This window comes from Sipha flava, unplaced genomic scaffold, assembly GCF_003268045.1.
Source record: "Sipha flava isolate LNK unplaced genomic scaffold, YSA_version1 333_pilon_pilon, whole genome shotgun sequence".
Lineage (NCBI taxonomy): Eukaryota > Metazoa > Arthropoda > Insecta > Hemiptera > Aphididae > Sipha > Sipha flava.
Genome location: NW_020273024.1, coordinates 441,757 through 455,324, shown reverse-complemented (window position 1 = coordinate 455,324; position 13,568 = coordinate 441,757). Strand labels below are relative to the sequence as shown.

Here is a 13,568-nt window from a genome sequence, read left to right as displayed (position 1 = left end):
AAAAAATAAATGAACTTTTGAAAGGACATTAAATATTAATATAATGAATCTAAAAAACACCACGAATTAAGTTTAAGGGACCTCCACACCACTGGATACTAAGAAACATTTTATAGGCAAATCTTACACAATCGATAATCGGCCTTGTTGTGTGAGTGGTAAATTATCATTAGTACTATTATAGATCTCTAGTAAACTACATAACAATTTAAAATATATTTTCAGATTTATTATCATACTAGTAGTAGCCACTACAATGAATAAAATGTAAGCATGTTTTCGTCAAAAAACGGCCGGTATAAAAAATATTTAATTCGGTCAATATCGGTTATATTACAATTAATATTCAAATCCGGTATAATAAAAATAACCTATATATGATAATCATGTGTTGATAATCAAATGTTGGGTATGCATAATTAAAAAAATAAAATGCGGTTAGAATTAAAATAAATGTTTCGAATGAATAATAATGCTTACTTAACTATGTTCAGAAGAATGAGTAAAATACGGTGTAAGAAAATTAAATTAAATCAACACGTTTTAACATTTGTAAAAACAAAAAAAAATTTACTATTGTCAATTATTTTTATGTGACCACTTTAATATGAACGTATTCGTTGAAACGATTTTATTCTAATACAAATCGAATGTATTGTACTAATAAGTTACAGCTAAATGATTTATTATCCTTCGAAGAGAGTAGTTAGATTTAAGGGTATAAAATGTGTATAAAAATATATTCTCTTAGTTTAAAGATTAAATATTGTCTTGCGGGATTTATATTTTAAGAGACCCGCTAAAAATTAAACTAACCTAGTTTTTATTTTACGACACTTTCACTGGGTACCCTGTGCTGCCAGAATAGAATTACAAATAACGAGTTATTATAAAAGCCTAATAGAGATAAAACTTTATTATATTAAAATTACAATGCTCTAAATTTATAAATATAAACAAACACTAATCGTTTGAGCCACTAAACAGGACTTAGGTATTAGTAATTTGATATAAAACTTTCAAACATTAATGAATTTTGTGTTGCGTCATATTTTACATAAATATTTTTATAAGCATTTAAATTTAATTTTATAGTTTTCAATTATTTATTTAAACGAATTATTATGTTTCACAATATTTGAAAGTGGGTGAATTTAATTTTAAAATTATAACCATTGAGAATCAGTTTCATTAATTTGTTATTAAAACACATTGTAGTAGCTCTACAGTGTTTCGGATTTTATAATACAATACTATAAGGAATTTAATTTTTCTCTATTAATTTAAGTCGAAATTTATCTATTTATAAAAGAAGAAAATTCATATTGGAATGATTTTTTTCTTATTATTATTGTTATTCACATTTTAAACATATTACATTATTGATTATTACATTATTATTAATTACTAATTATTACTAATTACTAACTATTATTAATTATTATTAATTATTCACATTTTAAACATATTACATTATTGATTATTACATTATTATTAATTACTTAATATGGACTGATTCAATCGTATTATAATTTATATTATAATACGGAAATAAATGTAAGTTATAATTCTGATGATTAAAAAAAAAAATGATTATGGTAGAATATAAAAAGCAATTGTATTTCATATTTGTTGAAGATACAAAAAAAGATTGTCGACATCAAAATATTATATTAAATCATTATATAACATAATTTACCGAATATGAAAACGTTTGTAGTTAAATAAAGTACTTGAAAAAAAAGAAATTAAAAATTAAATAACAGAATATATTATGTATGTAATTTACTAACAAATACAAAATACAGATAATAAACACAAGTTTTAACTAAACAGCCCGCTATAGCTGTGTTACTATTCGTGCAGTTTAAAGTTTTATTTGAATAATTCTAAATAAGTTTCTTGTTGGTGGAATATATTATTATTATTATTATTATTATTATGCAAAACGAGTAAAAAAAAACTTTTCTTTAGACCCTCGTTTGGCCGCAATTATGGTTACTGTTTCACCATTAAATTAATAAAATATTATTCAAAATCTTTTAACAGATGATTTATTTTACGATACTGCAGTGGCGTCCGTTTGTCAGTCGATTCGTTTTTGAATTGTTTTTTCAGAACGTATCAGAAGTCTTAAGTTTTCGGACCAGAAAAATGATTGTCTTATAAAATTGCATTTTTTAAAACAATGTATTTAACGTTAAAAATTCGTCATTTCAAAGCCCCGGTATCCCGTTCGTTGTTTGTTAACACGTTTCTAGCTGCGTGAAAAATCAGCTACATAATGTTATTATTAAATACGAATTTGCTTAGTCACAACAAATGATTTATTTTCTTTCACAAAAGATTATTATTGTAATTATTGAAAAGTTTTCTGCCAGCGTGTACGCGAAATTCTAATAGATAAACGCGTACAGTGAATTTTAAATTATCTTTGATAAATCCAAAAACAATTAAGGTGAAGTTAGTGTATTGCATATTAATTCTCGACAAACCAAATGTGTAAATAATGTGTCATAAGGTCACATTGTACGTCGTCCTAATTAATCAATTCGGCAGAAATGACGAGAGTTTATTACATGTTCGCGATATATAGCCATTATCTGTTTAAATAAAAAATATGAAGACTGTTATACAAGACGTGAGGGATGATGACGACCGAATTTTTGGCCCTCACAGTCAACGACACTACTTTTTCGAGAACAGCTGATACCGTGTGACACGTTGGACCAATATGACATACAGCTATGGCGTCAAAATTAGTTTTTTTCTCGTCGGACGATGCAATCCTTGTACAAGGTGATTTATATTACGTACGATCTGGACGATACTGACAACAAAAATGTTTTACAGAAGAATAGCATCTTTCATCTTCTGTTTCTAATAATAAAGTCAAAATATCATTACTATTGATGTAGGTACATCTTTATATAACAATTAAAACAAGACCGTGTTAAGTGTATTAATTGTTAATTAAAATTAAAATCTGTATTATACGCGTCTGTAGGTGGATATTGCAAATGAACTGAACATATTACGTCGCGTAAAGTAAAACGCATTAGATTAAATGCGCCTTGGAAAATGTATTTGTATAAATCAGGCACATAAATAGGTGTTTATTTCTTTAAATTTTAAAAGCCCTCGGTCGGCTGATAGTGGTAGAAACTTTAAGAAAAGTTTTACCCGTCGCGCAACCGTATACATTCATATCCGGGCTGAGCACCAGCATCTAGAATTTATACTCGTAACATTATTATTTGATCAATAAATGAAGGATACGAATCCGTTCGATTATTCATGGCTCCATACGTTAAGAATCAGATCTGAAAAAATCCGAATACGTCCCCAAAAACTAAAGGATGAAAAGAAAATGTTATCGATACGTGGTTTCGTATGCGCACCGTCCACGAATTGCTCTTATTTATGTCTATCACGATGTAAGTCCGTCGAGTCAACTTGCGAAAAGAGAACCTTGATATAAGTTATCATGATAACTGAAGAACCGCCAGCCGGCCACTGTCCTGTTCCAAAATTTTTATGATACGTACAACGTACATTGAATTCTTCGCTCGTTTACGTATCAGTTACGTTTACGTAGTAGTAATAAAAGTTTTATATTATACTGTAGGACGTTTATTGATTACGACAATCACCTCACCGCTTCTGATGGATAATGGTAAATAATTGAATGTGAGAAAGATTCTATATCCTTCTTGATGATTAGTGTTTTGAATAAGGCATATAAAACGATAGACTTTTCAATATAACATTATACATGTGTGTATAGACAAACATATGTTTAGCGTTTAGATATATGTATAGCACGATCAACATAAACAACAGAGATGGCCAATCGATTATGAAAATATGGTTCTTTATTAACAAGATTGAATTGCACAAAAAATATATGAGCGCTTTACAACGTATCTTTTTGTTACACGTGTCTTTGGAAAAGACGTTAGTGTCAAAAATATCCGTAAAAGATGAAATTGCCAACAGCGCTAGCGTTCAATTTCAAAGGTACTGTTTGTATTGCGATGCGTTGAAAAATGCGTGGAAAAAAAATCAATGGAATGCAATGTTGAAAGAAAAATGTATCCTAATGTACTTGCATTTGCATACGCATATAATATATGACAAACACTGTGATCTACTGTGGAAAAAATGAAAAATATATATGTAGATAAATCTTTTTGAAAAAAAAAGATATCAGGATTGTGAAACGTATAAATATTCGTGTGACTGGCGTATTTGCTAATGCAAATACGCAAATACTCGTGTAATCACGAGTCTTATGAAATACATGCAAATTTAATATTTGTATAGAAATAACAGGAGGTAGCGTTGCCTTTATACTTGACAGCATATTTCTACAAATACGTAAAGGTTTCAACAGTCTTCTCCAATAGTAGAAATTCTTCAGACCTAGAGAAAAAATAAATAAACCGTTTAAATTTTAAATTTATGTAAATTCAAGTTCTAATAGTTTCACGAATTTATTATTTTTTAACGATTATTATTATACGATTTCTTGTTAAAGATGTATGCATACAATAAATATTTATAATTCATTTGCTAAAATATTTCAATTGTATTTAGTCAATAGTTTAATTAATAACAAGGACCATATAAATACAAGAACATATAGACAACCGTATATTTTAAATTTTTTTGTAGGGGGCTTAAAATTTTACTAAAAAATAGGTGATTTTAAAAACACATATAAGGTATGAATTAATAATTATATTATTCTATTATTATAAACACAAATTAAGAGTTATTTACAGGCAGATGATATAAATTTAATTTATATTTCACTGTACCATCGTAGCAAGTCATTTATAATTTTTAAACCTTTTTTTTTTGGGTATGGTCGAATTGCACTTATTTTAGTCGAATTGCACTTGGATTGAAAAAAGGTAATGGTCAAACTGCACTTGGGCTCAAAAAAGTATTTCAATAAAATTATCATGCATTTGAAGGAGTTAGATTTATTTTATTTAGTTACATTTATTACCATTTACTAATCATTAGCGTGGTTAAAAATTATTGTTTTATACATCACATTATTATATGTTAATTATATATATTTACAATATAATTGTTATAATATTCATTATATTATATTATACATATTATTATTATTATTATTATTATTATTATTATTATTATTATTAGGTATACATTTTTTTTTTTTTTAATCGTCAAATTTAATTATTGCCATTATTATAATTTTTTTTTATCATTTCGATCATTTTTTGTAGTAATGACTAACTGTATTCAAAAATTCTACCCTGGTAATACGCTTCTGAGTATATATGTTATGATTATATAATATTTTATCTGCGTTATCTAAATGTCAGGAACTAATATATATAATGATATTAAATAACTATGCTGTAGCGTTCTTCAACAGAAAGATTCGTAATATTTTTAGAGAGTTTTCCATTATAACTCTTTTTTTGAACGAGTGCAGTTCGATCACTACCTGTTTTTTACTGGAGTGCAGTTCGACCATTTATTTGTAGGTAATAAATGCAATTCAACTATCCTATTTTTTTCTGGTGATGATCGAGACCTGGGACCCCTAATAAGGGGTCCCCATAGTGCATTGTGCTCAGAGGCCAACATATATCTAAATCTTGTTTTATTTGTTATAGATATTTCCTTTAAGTTGGTAATATTTTTAAACTACATATTTTTATATTTAAATATATATATATATATATATTTTATACTTATTGTAATATTATACATACAAGGTGATATTTTCCTTACTATTCAATATTTAAGTCCTATTTAATTCTATTAATCCTGTCATGATGTGAGGTGTATTTATTTTGCCATTTATTTTATTGAATAAGTTAAATGTAATCAAACATAGGTCTGTTCCGATATATTGAGTAATCGTTTTTTATACTCCATAGTATCGATTAATCGATATAAATAATAAATAAATATATATCGATTAATCGAGTATATCGATACAATCGGAAATATAGATACAATCGATATTCGATAAATTGATAGCAGTGATAACTGATAGCTATTTTTCTTAATAGACTACACTACTACAGTAACAATAGTAACTTTTAGCGACGAAATTATGCCCCACATAGCACACACATACACTATGCATACACGTATTTCACCCTACCGTATGTTTAAATCATACAGCATCCAACCCCCCCTCCCCACGTCTAAATACCCAATAGCCTAAGGTGCCGTGGGTTAAAAAAAATGATGGGTAATCTGATAGTATCGATTATTTCAATCCAATAATTGACTATTGTACATGGCGAATAAAATAATTTCGTAAAAACTTAGAATATACATTTTGTCTTTAAAATATATAGATTAATCGAAATAATCGATTTTTTTGACACTATCGACTATCGAGCCTAACGAATGACTATCGCGCAGGCCTAATCAAACATACAATAATTAAATGATACGTCGGTGGTTTTTCTTCCTTTTGCACTTTTTACCTAATAGGTATTAATAATAATAAGTTAGTAGGTATAAAATGCTACTATACCGGTTTAATTGAAAAAAAACCAACTATACATTTTATGGCAAACATAAGTTCGTACCATTAGGTGGTAAAAAATATATTTAATATAATCTTTGTTACATAATTTTAAAACTTATTCCGAAAAATGAGACGTGAGATGGTCGCCAATTAGTATTTTGGTACAATTCTTTTTTCTGGCCTATTCATTATTTGGCCAACTTATGCCATTATAGTGGCTAAATTTAGTCCAACATTTTTTAGCAAACACAACGGTTAACGACAAGGATTGTGAAATAATTTCCATCATTTAATATAATGAGAAATACTTTTCAACTTATAAATAAATATTCTGTTTTAATCCCATATCGTTGTGTGATTTAAATATCGTTGATCGGGTGTTATATTATTGCTAATAATCTAAAATATAAAATTGATAGAAAATTTTATAAAAATAATTTTTTACCATGGAACACTCATTTGATTTCCATTATTTTTATATGTTAATTTATCATACTAATTCCTTTACAAAAAAGTTGAGGTTCAATAATATTTTTCTGAAGAAAAGATTAAGCATTGAGTTACCAAATTTTTAACAATTAAAATAAGTTTTAAGTAAAATTATTTGTAGATCGTAGTTTTAAGCTATTTTACAGTGTCAATGTTAAATTTTGATCACACAAGGACAAAGTATAAGTCATCGTGTTGATCAGTAACTACTCTTCATCTACCATAGTTCTTTGACTTGCAAAAATTAAGCTTTTGTTCGAATCTAATTAAAATGTTTAGTTTTGCCGTCATTAGCAAGAAAATAATTTATGGAATTATTAAGTTTATATTGAGTATTAATGTTAAAAGAAAAATCGATATTTTCCTAATGTTTATTATTGGTAAATGAAATTTTAAATTTATTATATAATTCAGTGAAACCTCATTTAACGGATCTAACATCTCTTTCGATGGACAAAATGAACAAATCCCTGTTGTATTATGTCTAATGTGATTCCTATGTATTGAACATAAACGATAAATTATTGAAAACGGATAACGGATAACGAAACGGAAACAAAAAACGTTTTATTAAAATTAATATCGAATAACGTAACAGAAAACGATTAACGATTAAAACAAAAGAAATTGCCACGGAAAAAAACTTATAACTAGGTACCAGTAAAATAGATCTAGGAACATAATTATTTTTCTAAAACTGACGTAAATTACTAGGTATCTAAATAAAATAAATATAAAAGGATGTTTAAAACAGCAATACAGTTTATCAACTAATACAATAATTAATACACAGTTATAAATTATTTATAAATATGCTATCTGAATTTACATCGGATATTGTCGGCGTGAACCCGTATAACCTGCTCATCAAAAATAATTTCGGTGAACACCGATGAAACATTAGTAATACACCGAATATAAGTTATAAATTGACAATAAATACATATTTTACGTGGTATGTGCATTTTATTGTTGTTGTACAAATTGATTACTTTATCTATAAGTTATGAGAATTACAAAGAGAAAATATCGTTTAAGATATTATATATAATATAATAATTAAAATGTGGAATGTTATTTTACATAGTATTGATCGCTAACTATACTTGAAAACGCTTCAAATTTTACACTAATTTAAAAAATGCAAAACGCTAAACGTAAAAAGCTAAATTATTCATAATGTTTTAATTGTCAATAACGGTAAACGGAAAATTTTATAAACGTCTAAACACTTAAATTGAATAACGATTAAATTATTTATAATGTTAAACGCTCAATTGCTTATAACGTTTAAATGTCCCATAAAGGTAAACAATATATATTATTTTGATTTAAGCCTTGCTTCAAATAGCTTTAAATCTGTGAACTTCCTCTTAGTTTTAACCTTATTACTAAATTCACTAAAAGGTTCATAATTGAAACAGGCATTTATAGCTTCTCTTATTGCTGCACTAAATGACGAATTGCAACCAATTTTCACAAAAAGAAAAGATTTCTAAAATGTCTATTTCATAAAATAAATACAATTTTATAATAATATTGTTTATTACAGAATAAATTGCAATTACATTTTAAATATACAAGAAAGTTATATGAGATTTATGGGAAAAGGATAGAAAAGAGAAGAAAAAAAAGGATACATACTTATATATATATATATATAAATCATGTTGTGTGTAAGCTCTACATAATAATATATAATATAGTTTAAAAAGAGAGAAAGAAAAAAAAATAACAATTTTACATTATCATTGACGTATATAGAAGTATATATAGAAAAATTATTTAGAAGCAATCAACAAAAACATAAAATATAAATAATTTACCATTTCCTCTTTTTAATCGATATTGTTTTCATTTTGTTCAGATATATATTGTTCTTCAATTTCCGATTAGTTCTTAAGTTAATCATTTAATATTTTTGTGCCCCCCAGCTTCAGGCTCCCAAGGCAAGTGCCTCGCTCGTCTCACCCTAGTTACGGCTCTGACAAATACTAATATTTTACTCCAATAATTTCATAACAGATAAAAACCTTAGATCAAATTTAAATGTAATATTATATTTATGATTTTAGATAACATCCGTTGTGAATTAAGTCTTGTGGAAGGCGTTTCGCACATGGGTGAATTAATCATCCATCAAGAGATGGAAATGACCAAATCGAAGTGAAAAAAACAAACATTAACACTATCATTTTTTAAGAAATATTAAAATTAAATTTGTAATGTTTATGTATAATAAAATAATATTAATTATAATAGAATAACTTATTAGTAAAATACGGTTACATAGGTAGAATATTTTTATTTTTTATGAAATAGATACATTGGTAAATAAATTAGTTTTAATTTTAAAATATTGAAGCATTTCGAAAATTGATTTTAATTTTACAATAATTGTAATAAATAATTATTATCCATTATATATAAATACTACTATTTGATATTTTTTAAATAATGTGTACTTTTTCAAATATTACAGAAGCCTCGGTAGCGCAGTAGGTAGCGCGTAAGTCTCATAATCTTAAGGTCGTGAGTTCGATCCTCACCCGGGGCAGTTACTTTTTGCTTACTTTACTAACTTTCTTTCTGAAATTATAAAACCTCAAAATAAAATATAACCCCCTAGTATTATATTCATAAAGTCCTATTTTGCTATTTTTCAACCCTCTTGTGGCACATGAAAAGGATTGTAATCATGACCAAATTTAGCTCAAATTTCTTACTAATAATAATGAATAAAATGAGGGAGTGAAAAATCAAAAATATTAATTTTTATTTTTCGCCTATAACTAAGGGCCACCCTAATATACCATATATTAAACCAATAAAGTTATATCTTAGAAATAATAAACCATTTTAAAATCCTACAAACTCATAGCCTAGATAGGGGTATAATTTAAATTTTAAATATCATAATACAAGAGTCTTGCAAGCCATAGTCTTGGTTTGTTTACTACCTGTTAAGCTTTAACAAAATAATTTTAATTTATATTAGATTAGATTACGTTATTTACTAAAGTAGCATATTTTATTTCTCAACTGAAATCGCTATAATAAGTTAACGTTCGAGTCAATTCATCGGATATGGAGATCATAGTCCTAATTTACTACAATACTTTTATGCTATTCAACCATCGAGTATCAAACCTAATATGTGTCATATACGAATAATATTTCACGTTGGATTATACCGTTGTTAGAAACACTAAATTGAGTGCGTAGACATAGTTATTTTCGAGTTCTGAACGTAAAGAGTCATTGAAAAAGAAAGAAAAGGTGCGTATTAAAAAATAACTCCCATACGTTTTAACCCTCATAAATTGTCCGAGTGAAATCTAGCAGATTTTCCTTCCAAGGTTATAGTTTGAATGACTATAGTAACTTTTGTGTGTGCAAATACACCACACACAAACACACATTTTCTCATTGAACGGTAGCTCTTCAGTTTAATGGTTATTTACTATGAAGTAGTGATATTTTCATGCAATATTGCATATTATATATCACGATTTGTTATGAGTTTATAAATATTATACAAAATAGGGCAGTAAAATGGACAATTTTTAAATAATTAAAAATAACCAATAAGAATTGTTTAATAAAATGTATTCATACAATTTTAAAGTATATAAAAAAAATCATTTAAAAAATGTTGATTTTATATTTAATTTTTATAAATGATATCTGTAAGATGGTGTTCATTTCGCAGTAAACATTTTTCTAGATATTTTTAAAACTGGAAATGACATTATTTCGATAATCAATATAGAGTAATATTGACAAACAATTACACAATTACAATTAAACAGATGTAGAACAATTTTTATTCTACAAGTTGCTTAATATGGAGTAACTGGATAGTTTTAATAAAAAAAAGCTAAGAGTCATACAACTAGAGTGGGTGTGAATATTCTGAAAGATTTATTTCCGAACCGTATAATATAGAAAAATGGAGATATATCTCAGCCGCTCCTTGATTACCTTATTTTCAGTTTGTGGTTTTTTTTTTGTGGGTGTTTATTAAGAATATGGTATACTAAACAATACCGTAGAAACAAAGAATACAAGAAGATGTCACACATCTTTAGAGAAATTGTACGAATTATCAGGTCCAGTTTTAAAAAAACGTCTTGACGAATTCTTACTCCGAAATGGATGACGTCTTACGGACATCGTTTATAAAAATTAAATATAAAATAACACATCTTAAATGCTTTTTTATATACTTTAAGATGGTATGAATAAATTTATTTAAACAATTCTTGGTGGTTATTTTTAGTTATTTTAAAATTACCCATTTCATTTCTCCACCATGTACTTATGATTATTCGACAACGGGTAGATGGAATACAAAATAAATCGAGTATAACTTGTAGTCGTTTCCATTTTTTCTTTGAGGTACGATTCATAAAACGATATTATATTTTAAATTCTATCGGTAAATATCTATTCAAATGCGTATTGGATTTTATTTATGCATTACAATTTAAAGAAAGTTATTTTTTGTAACACACCTAGATTATTGATTGTTTACAGATGAGTGATGTCAAAACTATATTGTTGTATTAAATAACTATTCATAACAATAATGACATAAAGTTCATCTTATGATTAAATGTTTTTATATTAACATTCAAAGTAACTTTTATATGTATTACCAGTACAGCTCTTGGAAACATTGCTGGACGTTTGTTTAAATTAACGTGACGGGAAATATAATCGATTAACAAACCGAAAAAGATGAGTTTTTTGAGAAAAATTATCAATTGTTATAAATTCAACCTTAGTTTTATTATTACCATCGTCACTATTTATTAATGTTCTTGTAGGCTGTGTACATTTTAGAAATTTTATGATTTCTCAGTTTACAATCAATGTAATGAAATATTAGAATGAAACTAAATATTGTTTTATTCTAACTATGGGTACATTACGCAAGTTATTATTTTAATATAAAGTCTTAAATATAAAATGTATGTAAGTCCAAGCATCGATCTATAAATTATTGTTAATGTTACTACGTACTTAATGTATATATAAGTTATAGAATTCAAATTTTTTCGTTAAACAGTAATACGTAAATTCACCTCAGAATAAAGAAAGTTATATATGAGATGGTAAAGTCTAAATAAGTTTTCTTTTAAAAACAATAACTGTGAAGTTCATATCATTATAAAAATTATATTAAGAGAAATAACTATAATTATAGTTTTACTTTTCTCTTTTTTTGTAAAGCTTTTCACTTTTAAACTTTAAAATAAAATATTTTTTCGTGTTCATATTATTATGGGACATATTAGATATAAAAATTATATTTATTTAATTTTACCAGGATTTTATAATGATTCATCGGAGCTATGAAGTATAAATCACAAATTAACATTTTTAAACTACTAGAAATTGTTAGTTTTTATTGTTTGAGTTAATTTTTTGTTCGTGCTTCAATGATTTTTAAATTTGTCAGATATCAGACATGTTAATACCAAAGTTTCCGGAGTTTGTTCATTCATTGTTCTGCGTTATTTTCCTAGGTTATAACTGCAAGTGATGAAGATTAATGCTATTTTTACAATGTCACGTGTATCATTAATTGTGTAAATATTCATGACAGAAATATTTGTAAATAAGAGGTAAGTATCATTTTCATGTATTTTCTAGTGAACATACGAGTATCCATCTACACTGAAGTGAATTTCAGAATGATTTGTTTCTGCATAATTATGAAACTCATGCATAACGTAAATTATACCAACAATGATGTGGATTATTTGCACCTTTTTTGTTATTAATTAATCATGCTATAAATGAAACATATTTGTTGAACATCTATAATTACTCTATAACACTTATTCTACAAAAAGTTAACTAGGAAGTATAAACTATATATATTAATACTATATAAACAGACATACCTATATGCATATATATATTTTTACGAAATTGATGAAATCATTAAATTATTGTTTTTGATAATATAAATGCATTCAGCTTATAAACAACATCCGGTGTTCGTCGAAAATATAGGTCACGGGCACGAAATACATTTAATAATTCATTCGATTGTTTTGTATTTCTAAATTGTATTTCTCATGAGTATTGTTCAATTTAATCGTGTTTTGTGTGGAAATTGCATTATAGTTGTCCCATGCTCATTCAGTCATGCGGCATGTTAATATTATTTTATGGACGTGCCAGGCGCATATTTGGAGACTCTAAAATGTAGTTTTATTTCGGGGATGAGGCTGATGATAATATATAAATATATCTTCTTAAATACCATTAAACATAAACTATACATAAAAAATTATAGTTTGTTAATGAAGTCAAAACACATTATCACATAAATCATAATATGTTTTGTTATTGTTTTATCGTTGACATTATTATTAAATGATCGGGGGTAAAGTATAAGCACTGTTATTATTTAACATCACTCATACTTTTATTTCTGGTTGTAAGGCTTTACCACTCTCAGTCACCCTCATAAATACGTCCCTGAAACGTGTATTTAAAGGGATGAGTAAAAAATGTCTTGCTAGTTTTC

At 26.5% G+C, this 13,568-nt stretch overlaps 1 non-coding gene across 1 annotated transcript; it reads left to right on the top strand.

Moving 5' to 3' along the window:
* The first annotated feature begins 9,505 nt into the window (after positions 1–9,505).
* Positions 9,506–9,578, top strand: Trnam-cau. The gene has a single exon. It is a non-coding gene; the product is annotated as a tRNA-Met (tRNA).
* The last annotated feature ends 3,990 nt before the right edge of the window (positions 9,579–13,568 follow it).